Source organism: Phasianus colchicus, chromosome 21 (genome assembly GCF_987193195.1).
Source record: "Phasianus colchicus chromosome 21, bPhaCol1.hap1.1, whole genome shotgun sequence".
NCBI classification, from domain to species: domain Eukaryota; kingdom Metazoa; phylum Chordata; class Aves; order Galliformes; family Phasianidae; genus Phasianus; species Phasianus colchicus.
In genome coordinates, this window is record NC_143456.1 from 10,484,782 (window position 1) to 10,500,556 (window position 15,775).

General features: G+C 44.4%; 1 long non-coding RNA gene across 1 annotated transcript in view; it reads right to left on the reverse strand.

Moving 5' to 3' along the window:
- Window positions 1-14,317, reverse strand: part of LOC116227892 (uncharacterized) — a 96,874-nt gene extending 82,557 nt beyond the window's left edge. The window contains exons 1-2 of the long non-coding RNA XR_016459217.1: window positions 13,470-14,317; window positions 7,200-7,500 (exon numbers count right to left, since the gene is read on the reverse strand). This is a non-coding gene — a long non-coding RNA (uncharacterized LOC116227892). The remainder of the gene's footprint in view (window positions 1-7,199; window positions 7,501-13,469) is intronic.
- Window positions 14,318-15,775: the final 1,458 nt, after the last annotated feature.

Consider the following 15,775-nt stretch of genomic DNA (forward strand, 5'->3'; position numbering starts at 1 on the left):
CTCACCCCTGGAGCTCTGCCATCATTTTCTGCCCTCAGCAAAGGAGAGTATTTACACATGGGCACAAATGAGTCTTCGTGAATCTGGGTCGGCATCTCATTGCTTCCTATGTGTCTCATGTTTAATTACAAGTAATACTGCACATCCTGCCTGAACTAGTGAGAACAGCTGCTTAGCTTGGAAAATGCAGAATCCATACACTCATAATGCAAGATAAAACAAGTTTCGTTTCAACTGGAGCTGACATGGAACCTAGAGAAAAAGTGGATCAATGAAATGGGCTGTTTGATCCTTGATTTGCTGCTGTATCGGGTCCTCTCAGGAGATTAGAAGAAATATTAGTCAGAAAATTAATTCCCAGTTAGTCCGAGCTGTCTTTTGTGATGCTGACTAAGGTGGAAGGTGATAAAAGCAATTGCTAAATATCAATATTATTATGTACACAATTAAAATGCAGCCAAGAATCTTTTAACACAAAGCAAAATGAGGTTGGGAGCCTGTGAAGGGATTCATTGATATTGCTGGTTAAGTCTTCAACTTTGTGGAATATTTGAAAATGTCATTCTTGCCTCCTCCTCCAAATCCCTTTTAATAGTCACAATTGGTCTTTCTGTGAGAGACTTCCAGTTCTGGAATGTTACTTGAGCTGAGTGGCTAAGGATTATTTCTAATTAAGTGCTATTCTTCAGGACAAATCTATCCTCAAAGATATGTTTACTAAGTAACTGATAATTTACAAAATAAATTATGTGAATTACAAACAACAATAGCAATAACAGCAGCAACAAAAATAGGTGGTAAAGTCCTTCAGTCACAGCCATCATACAGATAAACAAATAACAAAAGCCATTGTGGAACATTCGCTTGGAATAAACACTTGAAGCCCCAGATAAACTTTTGTTGTGCTTTGAGCCCCAAATCGGGCTGCACCAAGGGAGCAGAGAACTTCCAGCGGGCCAGAAGATCCCGCTCAAGTCAATGGCTTCCACAAGCCTTGTGTATGTCCCCTGGGTCTCTGCAAACATCAGCAGCCAGGAGGAAATGGTGCTGAGTGCTCCTCACCTCCTGTCCTGGTAAGTGACCAGGACAGTTCTTCGACCAAGCTACTGCCTGGCATTGTTCTGCCAGGAACATGAACTTCACACTACAAGAGGATGTTCTTGGTTGATGGTGAAGGAGACAGTTTTCCCCACAGACATATTTGTCCACTACATCTGTTCCTACTTGTCAATGGTCCAGTGGCTGACTTTGAACAATGTCATTTTCCCTCTCTGTGCATCTGTTTTTCTGCAGGTACCAATTTTTGACTCCTTTATAAGGCAGTTAGAACTACAGCTGAGAACATCTGGTTTTGCTCTTACTGTAGTAGTAAGCCCTGGCATATAAGAGTTTGCAGAGGAGACTGCTGTGTATGTCTGGGACAACGGCATACTTGAATCAGTGCCTTGGCAATGCAGGCTCTTTGTAACACTGAGACATTAAGTTTTTAGTGGTGAGCGTGGAAGCCTGAATCAAGTCTTTTGAAAACCTTGGTCTGTGTGTGCTCCTGTAAAAGGGTAAGGAGAAACCTTTGTATTGGCTGGATCTTTCTGACATTTTGAGTGCCAGAAATAAATCTGAATACATGAGCTGTGAAAGAATAGGAAAGATGTTATTTCTAAAATGTACTTGTTGCTATTGGATATGATAAAACACCAAATGATTCAGTAAGTGTAGCAGTTTAGTAACTCTTACAAAATCAATGATCATGCAGCAATGCCTGCAGTACTGGAACAGAGAAATATAACAAAGCCTGACTGGGAGCATTAACCCTTGCCTCGGCGTTCACCCCCAGTGGGGTTAGGATGGCTGACCCCGGCTGACAAATACACACACTGAGAAAGGCCAGGTTTTGGTGCCCACACCAGTCACTCATTCCTAAACCTGCTGCCAATTGCCCCCTCTGTGGGTGAGGTGTGCCAGAACAGCACAAGGATGACATCCTGCCCCAGGCAGCCACAGCCCTGTCACCCACTCTTTCTGTGAAACTTGGTCTGACAGGCTGGCCTGCAGGTCCAGTGCTCCTCATTGACTTGCAGAACAGAGAACTGTTTGAATGGAGAAATTTAAGGGATAGCATGGCTCACTGCAGCAAAGGAAAAGCAAACAGCTATAATGACAAGTTACCTCAGGATGCTCTGACTCAGAGCTGGGCTTCTGCACTTCTGAAGTTATTTCCATAGCAGATGTTTCCTGTGCATGATTTTTACACTGGTAAATATAAGATAAAGTAGGAAAGGCAGATGTTATCTTGACCTCTACCTTCAAGCACTATAGATGATTTTTTAAAAAAATTTCTTGCACGTAATCTGAATATATTCATCAAGAGGAAGATGATGAAAAAAAAAGATAGCAGCTGTAGCTAGAAAATGCTTCTTTTTGCTTGCCTGAGTAATGAAGACAGGAAAACAAGGAAGTGACCTTGAGGTGCTTCCATCTGTTTTTGCATTTGCTTGCTTTATTTCAGCGTCTCCTGTTTTCTTGTGACGGGTGAGGATGTGGGGATGGGGCAGCTGCAGTTCAACCCTGAGGCTCTATTGGGGAGGACTCCAGAACCTGGAGTTGCTGTGGCTTATCCCAGAGACCCCGTGGCACTACCACAGCTAAAGGTACTTGCACAGAAAGGTGCTGTTGGGAAAGGCAATGTAGGAATAAGCCTGTCTGGCATTCATGTAGCATCCAGCAGGAACTGATCTGCAGCTGAATAAGATACAAAAAAACTGGTTTTTTTGTTGTTGTTGTTGTTTATTTGTTTGCTTGTTTGTTTTGTATTAAAAATAATATATAAAAAAACCAACAACCAGCCAGCACAAGGTCAACTAATTCAGCATTCCTGTCAAAGTAATGAAGATGGAGAGAGGCAGGTTTAGATACAAGAGAGAGGAGTTAAAAGCAAACTGCTCAGAGCAAAGATGCTGCCAAGATCCCCGGCATTGAGACTCCAGTAGAGGTCTAAATTAGGAAAAGTGAGAGCTGCCACTCAGGCCAGCAAGAGGAGCTAGTCTGTCCTCATTAGCATTGGAGAGGGGTGATGTGGCTGCCAGGACTCAGGGCAAATACAGCTTTCTGGGGATGTCTATGGTGCTCCCTGGTGCCAGCCCTGCATGCACTGCCCACCCGGAGTCGTTCCTGCAGGTGAGGAAGCCATGTGCAAAGCACTTGATATATCAGCAACAAACCACAAGTAGTACTCAAAAGTGAAATGATTCAATACGAACTACTGGTTTGGTTTCAGGGTGAGAGAGATGCCAACCAAACAGCAGCTGATGGCAAGCACGTCCACCCCGTGCTGTGCAGAGCAGCCTGGCTCAGCGCTGCAGTGCTGATCGAATGGCAGAGCACTGTGAAGACCATCTGGGCACCTGAGCCCAGGGTGCGGTGTGCGCCAGCTCGGGTGATGGCAAAGAACTTCATGGATTTTGAGGCACTGGCTAAATACAGTCCTGTGAACAGCAAAGAATATGATGCTGTGCTTCCCATTTTGACAAAGGAATATGTTTCAAGACTGATGAAAAAAGCATCAATTGTTTGACTTATCTGTGACTCAGTTTTCAGTTAATACAAATGCAAAACTTGTGCATTTTCAAATGGAATGTACAGAGTTGCAATTAAAAATATGATCATGTCTCTTTACCAGACTTGCATTAGACCACTCTTACCAGAAAGAAGCATCCCTCACTTCACAGTCACACCTTATTTGTGTCATTGCTTTTTGGTGAACAATTGTTTTGAAGGATGAAGTACAAGAGGAGAAAAATTTCATCAAAAATCTCTGATGAACACCTTGGGAACTTACTAAGAATTGCAGGCAGTGCCACTGAACCAGACTGATGCATTAGTTTCACAAAAGCAAGGTCATGTATCCCACTAGTTTTAGTTTTTTCTTGTGCTCCTTTGTATGTTTCAATAAAAACCATTAAAATGTAAAACAAGTTTTATTACCTTATATGCATTAACTATATCATGTGTTTACTGAGGGCTGCTCCAAAACGAATGCCTCCTACTTTACGACGTTGGCCAGTGACATCAGAGGCGGATGTCGGTGCGATGGAAGCAGAGCCGAACCTTCCCACCGATATCCCCTTACATTTTGTTGCCGTGCGACAGACGGCAGCAGAGGGGCTGTCTGACACAGGGGTGTGTGACGTGGAAGTGCACATGGAGCAAAGCCATGGAACTGAATTCCCCCATGCACCCACTGACATTCATCAGCACTTACTGAATGTTTGTAGAGACCAACCACTGACCATCAGAACTGTGAGGCTGTGGGTGGTGCAGCGACAACTGCAACAACTGGTCACTTCTGCTGGTACAGATTTTTACAAGCGTAGCATTGCTCATTGCTCATCTTGTTCATTGCTGGAAAAAATGCATAGCTTACAGCGGTGATTATGTGGCAAAATAGTACTTTGTAGCCAGGAATTTGCTCCATCAAACAGTGTTATTTTACTCTTTGTACCTGTTGTTGTTTCCATGGGAATAAATAGGAGGTATTACTTTTGGAGTGACCTATGTTTATGCAGCCCAAGACAATTTCTCCCAGTGCAGCCCAGACACACCCAGAAGTTGGACACCTGTGCCCAGCGGGTTTTACCCTTTCCAGATCTGACGCATTTAGTGAGTGAGCAATCGCAATTACTGGCACAGGAAGAGGCCCTTAGTAACATCTGCAATTAAAATTTCAATTGTCTCGAGTAAGCTCTCTCATATGGATTGAGTAAGACTGTCTGTGTTAATTATATATTAATTTATTGTTAAAAGAGCACTAAGGATTTAATGAGACAAATTTAAAAGTCTTCTCATTAGCTGAAAGCTACGTGATGTTAGGCTGAACTCATGCCTGTGCCATTCAGCATTATGCTGACGTACAGTTTCACTCAGACCCTGGAGGCACAAATACTGCTTTCGTCTTCATTTGACCTCACTGCACAGAAGCAGACTTCACTACAAATTCATAACGACCTTTTCATCAATACTAGAAACTTGCAAAGATTTTTTTTTCCAAATCAATTTAATGCTTCACCTGCAATCCAATACCAATGTAATTAGACCAAAATTTTGTACATTCATTTATTTCTCACTTTGACTGGTGCTACTCAACTATATGATATCTGAATAGCAGAACACAAAACAAAACTCCCCTTCAAAATTTGAAAACAAGTGTGAATTTTTATGGGCATTTCTAATGCTGGAAGATTAATTTTAAGCAATTCAAAGCTGTGTGTCCATCTTTAAGCAGACTGTCAGCCACTGTAAGGCACTTTGCTCAAAGTCCCAGAAAACAGGAACAAGAGCTGGCAAATTCATTTTTGAAAGTAACAAATCTTATTTAAGGGCATTTTTCTTAACATTAATTAATAAGGGAAAGAGAGAAGACAGAAGAGCCCAATGCGCAAGGGTTTTTGGAGGAAAAGCTCCACATTGGCTCAAGCTATTTACAGGCACTGAGAGCCTGACTCGAAAGGGCAGAAAGCAGGGCACCAAAAAGGAAGTTTCTCATATAATTGATTATACAGAACCAGTTATAATATAGAAGTGTCATGTATTAATTTGGTGATCTAAGATGCTTGCAGTAGCAATAATGTCAGAGTATCAATTATTCTTTTAATATTCTTCATCTCTAATGGCTTCATTTCTGCACTCACTTTCTACCATTTTAACTCACCCAGACAAACTTGGAACTCCTGAGCTGGACTGACAGCCCATATAGCTGCACAGCAGCTCTTTCAGGCTGCATGGGACCTTCCTGCTGCAGGGCACGGAGCAGCACAGCCACAGGGCAGCCCACTCTGTGGACCCCAGCCCATGCTGGGGCGACTCACCTTCTCTTGTGGCAAATTATCTGCAAATGTAGGAGCAGGTCTGAAGTGCTTTGGAAGAAATGCACTGAAGAGCTTAGATTGCTTACATGACTGTAAAGCTTTCAGATTATGTCCTTGGGAGGGATTGTTGTTTTTTGAAAAAGCGTGCCTGTCTCCAGCACAGAAAAGTGTGGGTTGTCTCTCTGTAAAGCATAGCAACCTTGTTTAGACCTCATGCAAGTGAAATTGAGTCCCATTACTGCAAACAAGCAGGTATTAGAGAACAGAGTTTTGACTTCAGTATCCAAAGAAAACAATATTCATTTAAACAAACAAACAAAAAAAAATCATTCAGAATAAGACTAGTCCATGTTATCATAAGAACAAGCAGGGAAAAGAAAAAAAGAAACATGATATAAATCAAGTCTAAGAACTCCACCAATTATTGGTTCTCTAAATCAAGAAATCTGGCAGATTTTCCAAGTGAGAATCAATCTTCCTGTCTCTGCAGTAAATACTGTAATCCTTTTTCCCACATGGTATAGAAAATGTAACTGCCACATTCAAGATTTACTGAAAAATATTCTACCAGAATGCTTGAGCCTTGCAATTCAAATTGCTTTTAAACAAATGGTCAGAACATTTAGCACCACTCTACCTTCCTCTGTCCAAAAATGTTTCGACAAAGAAGCAGCTCTCTGACCAGAATAAGCACCATGCAGACCTGATCTGTGGTTACACTGTGCACTCCTTCATGCCTAAAGCTCCCTGTGCAGCTGCAACTGCACCTTGTACAGGCCCCAGCCAATCCTCTCTCTGTCACCCTGCATCACCACGAGGCGCTGTTCTGGCTGCAGAGCTCTGTCTGCATCAGGGGATGAGGCACACAAAGGCACATCTTCTAGAATTGTGCTGGGAGACTGCAGCAGCCCCACACTGAGGAGTTTTTAGGAGCTGAGAGAACAGGCAAAGTTCAGTCTGTGCCACTATCACAGCATTTATGAAGAGAGAACATCAAAAGCGGCAAATAAGGTATCTCAGCCACACAGGAAGCCTGTGTGAGTTCCCAGAGGAATGTTTATGTGGCACCCAGCAGAATGACAGCAAACCAAAACCATTCACCAATGCAGATTTGTCACCAACATTCACTACTCAGGATACATAACCAATATCTTGCATTTTCCCCAGCAGTAGAGGGATTGAAATTCCTGACACTTCAAAGGTTTGAGCAGGAAGGTAGCTGCAAGTACAATTTACATATATAAATAAATAAAACTCAGAAACCAAGCTATCAAACTTGGCCCAAATTAGCTTCACTATAAATTTTCCAAAGCTCACTACAGATTTACTTGTGCTTACCCCATCTCCACCGGCATCCAGCAGGGTGGAGCACCTCAGACAGCAGGACCGCTTCCCCATGCAGGGTAGAGGCAGCCTTCTGAAGGAAGAAGAAGCTGCTGCAGCAACCAGGGCTTGCAGTCTTCAGGAACTTTTTCCCCTCTTCGTCAAACAGAGCTCCAACATGGAAGTAAGTTTAATGGAGTCCTCCAGAAGCTGTAAATGGACATGCAGTGCTCCTGCAGCAGGAGATGTGTTTCCAGAGCCTGAGAAGATGCACCTCCAAGTTGAAGTCCTCTCACCTTGCAGTGCAGCAGAGAAGCTGCAGAAAGAACAGAAATGTCAGGATAAGGAAAAGTATCCAAAACAGCACATGCAGTAAAACGAGCAGGAAATCAAGGCTAAAGTCATCTCCCATCCATACACCGTTCCCGACTTCCCCCTGCCGTGCTGGAAATTGACAGCTGAACCCTCAGACTTATATTTACTGCAGTGGGCATCACTGGACAAGGACCTGTTACTTCTCAGTAAAATAGAGTAAATAAATGCTGCTTGCATTATAATACATTCATGCCCCAAGACATTCCAGTGATTTTGTAGAAATAATCCTGAAGTAACAGGTGAAGGTAGAGGAAAAATCTTAACAGATTAAGAAACTAAATAAATAAATCATTTGAACAACTGAGAGAGCTGAAGTTTCCCTAGAATTTTCCCTGAAGTATTTCAGGAAGGGCTGTTTCTAAAGTATGACTGTAAATCACAGGCAGTGTTCTTCCCTTCTGCCACTGTTCCAGGGGACCTCAGCACATGCTAGTAATGAGGCCAACCTGCAGGTATGTCACCAGCTTGAAGCTCACACTGGTGCTATACAGATGTTTCAGGGCTGTTTGTGTCATTTATTAAGCTGTAAAGTTGTCAGAATCACAGTGAATTGGGACCTCTGGTAACACCGGAGTTTTTGACACTGCTAGTGCTGGTGTCCTGGCTTAACTCCAGTTTGCTTAATTGTATCCTTGTATTCCCAAATACCCACATTGCAGCTGGGAGGACGAGCTGCTGTAGCTGTGCCTCCCTCAATCTCTGCATCACTGAGCAGCTGCAGCTTCTAGTCCCAGGGGAGGCTGCACTTCACCAGCAGGTAAAATGGTACTATATTTCATTCCTGTACCCATAAGAGATAGCTTAAGTGCATGCTTCAGGATGAAAGATTATATAGATGGAAGAATTGTATATCTGCTACATACAAGAGAAGGCTCCAAGTGTACTGTTAAGGAGAGACTGCATTAAGAGCACAGAATTCAGTCCTAAAGATCCCTATCTGGTGAACCTTTTGAGCCAGCTCAGAAGGTACCAGGTGAGTAATCAGTGAACTGCCTCACTCGACCTTTGGGGAAGAGAACTGATCGAGGTAAAACTTCCAGAAACACATTATGTTTATCACTGGTGAGGATAAAGGAGAAGAGGATAGGTGACTTCCCTCCTATTTATCCTAGAGTACTCTATAGACTGATGAGAGCTGGGCTCTGATTGGTTGTTAACAAGAAACAGTTTGTATGCCAGCCAGAAAAGCTGAGGCTTTATCTGGCTTCAAAGTACCTATGATCCAAGAGCAATGGTTTTGGTAAAGTAGCAGAAGGGGATTTTGCAAATTATTTTCTATTTTGGTGATTTTTTGTTTGCTGTCCCAAAGGAATACACATCTCTATCTCAGTTATCTGCATGCATTTTCACTTTTTTTTTGGAGGCCAAAGGAGCATACTTCGCTTGGGCACACTGTGAGATCTCCCAGAGCTGCGGTGCAGATGCATCTCCTTTGCACCCCTTGCCCTGCTGGGCCGAGCTGCGCCCATCACAGAGCTACGCAAGGTTCCTCTGATGAATGTTCAGCAATGAGGGCAACCGACCTAGTGCTCAAAAATCAGCAAGAGCAATTTCCTTTAGAAATTAATTACTGCTGACATCTAATACAACCGTAGCATGCAGGCAGACACCAGCAATTAACTAATCAGCAGTTTTCAAAAAAGAGTATTGATTTGTTGTTCTTCATAAAGTTGGAATATTAGATTGACAACATGACAATTACATCAAGCAGGGGAAGAAAATTGGCCTTCAAGAATAGGACAGATGAAAGGGAGTCCCAGTTTCCCTGGCTTTCCTGCACCATACCTGCATTCTCCTCAGGCCAGCACCACTGCCCCTGAAAAGCACTTTCAAAACAGCTAACTCATTCTTCCGAAAAATTACTCCAAAAATAAAATATCTGCAGTGCCACTGAGCTGAAGCCCCCTATGGATCCCAGAGACACGTCCCAAGCCCTGAGGCTCCCCTCAGCTCTTGACTGCCATTGGCTCCAGCCGCTAGCAGGGCGGCTGCCACAACCCCACTGTGCAGGGCACGGTGTCTCCAGCAGAAAGCACGGCATCTGAGCAGCAAACACTGACTGATTACACAGCATTTGACGACTACGTGGTCATAAAAATCCTGGTGAAAAACAAATGCTGGCAAATCTCAGGCAGGCTGTTTCCATGGATGCAAAGCAGAACTGCCTGGCTGAGCTGGGCCAGAATTCCACACTCCCTTTCTTCCTGGAACTATATGCGCTGTTTTAAAGTCATCAGTTTCCATTTCTGTTCACAAAGCATTCTTGTCTGTGCAGATGAAAGCCATGATATATGTATGTTTGAGAGCTGGTGTGTTGTCGCAATACCCAGCTACATGATGGTTCTTCTAAAGTGCACCTGCAACTGCCGGGTGCTGCTCACTGCTAGGAGCATTGGCTGCTCTCAGGCTGCAGCAGGAGCATCTTTGTCACTCCTGGAAAGGTGCTTTTTCCCATTGGCTGGTGGTTTATAGAGCATGTTGTGCTTTGATGGAACACTGCATGCGTGCAGAGAAGTAATAGATGCAGCCTGTGGAAGTGGCTGTGTTTGGGCTGGTGCAGCCTGCAGACCATCTCAGCAGAACAAAACCTCTTCAGCTCTGGGAACATAATGAAATTTTCTCTTCAGCTGACATGGATGTCATGCCTGCATTAATGCTCAGTGTTGCAGTGCTGGCTGCTCTGCAGGCAGGCAGAACCCTGAGCTGTGAGCTGCATATTGCAGGGGTGAGCATGGTTTCACAGCTGGCTCTTGACTGGGAAAGCCCTGTTAGCTATGGGACAGCCCTATCCCCCTCTGTCACAGAGCACTTCAGTGCAGATGTGAAGGTACTGAAACAGGTGTAGATATCTTACCAATTTGAAATCTGCCCTGAAGTGTACAGGACCACCTAAGCAACTGTGGGTTTTAGACTTTATTTTCCAGCCTAATTCTTATGGTATTTCTAATCTATACCCATGACTTCATTGATATGCAAAAGTACCAGCAGGCAGTGAATGACACTTTTAAAATATCAGACAGTCCTATACAGTGGCTTTAGACCTTTAGAAATGTGTCTTTTAGGAGCCTAAGCGAAGTAGCATTCTCCAGATCCATGTTTTTAAATTGTCATTTTTGATCCTAAATCACTGGGACACTCACAGTTGCACAATCACTCATTCTCTGGGTCAACATCCAACTTAATACGGGGGAGATTTTCAAATGAGTCTTTCAATGTCATCTGTACTCTGCAACCTCCATCTGTTCTACAAGCTATCCCCTGGAGATGGAAAACATGTCACCTCCCTGATTTACAAGGCAGGCCAGGGAACAAGGACGTGATCACTTTGCCCATTCTGTGTTCAGCATGCTGACAAACAACCCAAGATTGCATTTACAAGGAATTAAAGCCTGACAAGACTTCATTAGCAGAAGCCATTTGTTTGCCACCAGGATGGCAGTGGCTGCCCACCCCGTAAGGTGTGCTGGGGTTTTGTCAGGGAGGTGTTCTGGCTGGGGAGTTGAGTGGGTGCTTGTCAGCATGGAACAGCTTGGTTTGATGAGTGTGAGAGGGATGTGCAAATCCTCATCTGTTTTAAGTAAGCTTGAGTAGGTTGCCCAGGACCAAGTCCAGACGGGCTCTGGGCATCATAGAGGATGGAAACCACACAGTTTCTCAGGGCAACTGTGCCAGGATTTAACCACCCTCATAGCAAAGTTGCTTCTTATATTAAATGGAATTTTCTGAAATTGAATTTGTTCCCATTCCAGCTGTAAAGCTGGAAAATAAATTTTGGAGTGCTTGATGTGCACTCAGCCTGCAATGCAGAGACAGCAGAGCTATCTACAGGACTGCTATACAGGAGCAATCCAGTCAAGAGGAGTGCTTGTCTTCTCATCACCAACAGAGAGAACCACTCTTCATTTACCCCAGATAAGCCCTGCTTTGGAAGATATGTTGTGAATGAAGCTCATGAGCTCAAGGGCTGAAGAAATCAACCTGTCTTTGACTGCTTCAAAAGAAGACCTTCGCTTCTCTTAGGAGAGGGCACAAGCTCTTTGCAATGAACAGCACTCTCCTTCATTCTGGCACTTTCTGTAAAGCTCTGCGCTGGTGACTGCTGGCACTGCTACCCATGCCCGTGTCCTGGCCCCTCACCAGGAGCAACCTCTCTACAGGTAGCTGCTCAGTTTGAGAGCTTTGAAACTTAGAACTCTGAGAAGTAAGACAAGTGCTTGTTTTGACCTCATAAATATTTAGTAGATTGCTAATATTTTCACATGGAGCACCTGCTCTGAATCATGGAATGAGAGAATCAGAGAATCATAGAATGGTTTGAGTTGGAAGGGACCTTTAAGATCATCTAGTTCTAACTTCCTGCTATAGGTACGGATACCACTCTCTAGACCAGGTGGCTCAAAGCCCCATCCAGCCTGGCCTTGAATGCTTCAAGGGAGGAGGCATTCACAACCTCGCTGGGCAACCTGTTCCAGTGTCTCACAATCCTCACAGTGAAGATTTTCTTCCTGTTATCCAGTCTAAATCTACCCTCTTCTAGTTTATAACCACTTCCCTTCATCCTGTTGCTATCTGCCCTTACAAAAAGCCCCTCCCCAGCTTTCCTTTAGTCCCCCTTCAGGTACCAGAAGGCCACTATAAGGTCTTTTTGGAACCTTTTCTCTGCCCAAGCTGTATCTGTGCTTCAGATTGCCTTGACCTTGCACTTAGCCTTGTTGAACTTCATGAGGTTGACATGGGCCCATCTCTCAAGCCTGTCCAGGTCCCTCTGGGTAGCATCCCTTCACTTGAGCATGCCAACTGCACCACTCAGCCTGGTGCAGTTTAAATACTATTTAGGAGTAGTAGAGTAGGAGTTTGGTAGAGGTCAGCAGAAGGCTCCAGAAAAAAATCCTCAAGACAGAGCCAACGGTAAGTTGAAATTACTGGTTCTTAAAAGAGGTGAATTTCATTTTAAGGCACATTCCTGGTTTCCTATTCAGCCAAAGCAAATGTACTGAATGTTTGCTCTGATGGGTCTCCCCTCATCTTCTGATAGCCTTCATTTTTATATACACAAGTTAAGACTTATAGGTTTTCCCCAGCTGGATTTTACAAAGAAAAAATATGGTTTCTAATAAATGCAATTTCAGGAAGCCAGCTGACCTACTACTGCACCTGAAAGTCGGGTACGTGTTTAAATATCCTACTGGATCACAGCTTTAATTTCTGTAGAATGTATTTTCTTTATTATTAACAAACAGATAGATGGAAAGAGAAAAAAAAAAAAAAGAAAGAAAGTAGGATGCAGAAACAAAATAAGAATGGCTCTTTTTACCCTATAATGCAGTCACACAGCAGTGATGATACAATGCTCTCACAGATCTTTACACACTCTGACAAGGCAATTTCCTCCAGGGGCCCGATTCACCATTCAGTTCACATCTTATTGACAGTAGATATCTAATGTGAAAATAATTCCTTATTTCCCTTAAGAAACACAATAAGAAAACAGCACACCCTGTACAGCAGCTAGTCCTAGCAGAAGTTTTTAGTGATATTTTCTATGTGCGTCTTCAGAAAAGCAGTACTTTCATCCACACACCTTCCTGAGAGGCCTCACGCAGCGGCACCAGCCCAGACCTTCCTGGGCAGAAGCACAAGCAGGGCTCCTCGAGCTCCATGCAACTTCCAGCTGCCAGCATCTCTGCTGCAGGTCGGGCCAGAGCCAACAGGGGCTGAGGCCCATCAGGCAGGCCCGGTGCAGGCCCAGCACTCTGCAGCCCGGCCTCGTGCAGCTCCACAACACGCAGCCTGTCCCTGCGTGCCCTCCCTGTGACCTGCACCTCCTGCTTCACATCACTCGTGGGGTCAGCACACGTTTGCAGCTGCCCTCATGCTGACCAGGAACGCTCACCATTCCCACGGGCCTACCTCACAGCTCCCAGTGGCTGCGGCTGCCAGCAGGTCCTGCTGTGCTCCAGCACAGGTTCTGGTGGTGAAGGGCAGCGCAGCAGGGAGAGCCTGCCACTGCTGTTAGAAGCTGGCTGTTCAGTATGAGACCTTTAAGCAGCTGAAGGGAATTGAATGTGTTTTCCTATCAATCCCCTAGGCCTGAATTCCTGTAGGTCCACTGGTCTTGTAGTTCTGTGTCTACAAGTGCTAGAGGCAGACTGTGCCAGACCTGAGGAACAGGCCCAGCACATGCTGAGTTGGGGCCCTGCCTCGGGCAGCCATCTCGGCTGAGGCACGACTCCCTGCCTGCAGCATCGCCCTGCGACGCTGCTCCTCTGCAGAGCGTGGCCAGACAGGGAGGAGACAGGGAGAAAAATTGCTGGTTTCAGCTCACTGTTACCATTGCTTATTACATGCTCAAATAGGCTTCACAAGTGCAGTAAATCATGGAGAAAAGGTGGGCATGCAGAAGGAAAAGGAGGAAAATGGGTACAGAATGAGCTGCTCAAGATGGGCGATCCAACCCATCCCAACAAACCGATGTGATTTGTGCAGCATGCCCAAAACTGCCCCTGCCCTGCACTGAGCTCTGACACAGCCACTCAGTGTCCAGCACTGCCACCAGCTGCAGGCCCCTATTCCTCTCCCATTACTGAGATTTCCAGGGTTAGTTTATAAGGCAACACTCCAATTCTCAATATTTAATACACTACAGATCATTACTTAAAGATCAAGAGCATACTGTGGACTTCCCATAGAAAAATCAGGTTATACAGTACTGAGATGTGATGATTAGCGATCACAATTATTGTAGTTTGCTCCTTCAGAGGTCCTTCTCTGCAGGCACCAAAACTCACTGCCTCTTGGGCAGTTGTAGACACTTCCCTCGAAAGCTTCTCCCTCCCCACACCTCAAGTCCAACAGCATCAAAGTGCACAAAGCCAAAGCGTGGCCATGTCCCTCGCACCTGGCACACACCTGGCTCTGGCTCTTGGCTGAGTAGGGCAGAATGAGTGCTGTGGGATGGCAAAACCCTGGTTCACTGCCATCAGGCACAAACTGCAGTGTACACCTGCAAAGAAAATAAGAAGAGTCAGGTTTCATGGAGAAGCTGCCTTGGGGATTACATTCAAAACGATCGTCTTCAATTTTATTAAAATCAATAGGAGATCTTATTACAGTATAAATTAAATGAGAGGCTATTTGCTCCTCAGATCCCAGAAGCAATAGTATGAAAATCGCTTCAAGCACTGATATTCATCCAGACGTCTTAGCTAATGTTATCTATGCACAAGTGCAGGATTTCATTTCTTTTTCTCTTATTTTTTCATCACTTTTATCACTTGTACTTCATGAAAGGGGGTTGAGGTGTACACGCAGTAGACATTTTTTAAAGGCTCAGGCATAGTAATGGGTTAAACACTTGAGGGAGTTTAGCAAGGACCTGAAAAGTTATTGAGGTCTGCAGGAAATGCTCTACAGTGAGCAATTAAAGAGCTCAACCTGTTTGGTTTATTAAAAAGAAGGCTAAAGGTGACTTGATTACAGAGTATTAATGTGTTCTCATGGAGAAAAATATCAGGGACTAAATGGCTTTTAATCTAGCAGAGAAAACAGCGACAAGGATCAGTAACACACCCACACAGATCCCATCCCTCAGCGTGGAGGGCTGAGGCACAGCTACCTGCCAGTCTGAAGCCTGTTTCTTATACCTCTACACAGCCTGAGGCCTGCAGTCAGAAGGAATCACAGCATCTCTCAGCCACAGAAGCTGAAGGGAAATATCTCTGAGCCTCTGTCACAGATTTCCACAGACGTGCTGCAAGTGCTGCCAGGGGTACACCCACAGCATTGACCAGAAGAGGATGGGGAGTGCACTGGGAGGCGAGTACTGCAACTGAATTTATCAGCTTACATGAAGAGATTTAGAGTCATATTCTAGCAGGCAGCACCTGTAATCTTCTAGAGCTAAAAAGCTCTTGAGTACATTCAAACAACAGCCTGGTAATAGTGTTTTGAGAGCAGAAATTTGTGATGCCAGAGTGAGACAGTGAGGTTTTGGTGGATGTGCTAGTGTTGGTGATGCCCTGAGAAAAAACTGAAATGCTGTATTATAGTATATGTGAGATAAGCTGTGCTAATAGCCAATATTCTGTCATAGCTGATCTAATAATCACTTAAACTGGACTTAAGTGCTTGAAAGGTTAATACAGTAACAACTCATTCTACCAAGCTGCCATGTATCAGTAGACAAATCATTTAAACAAATATATACACACTGGAAA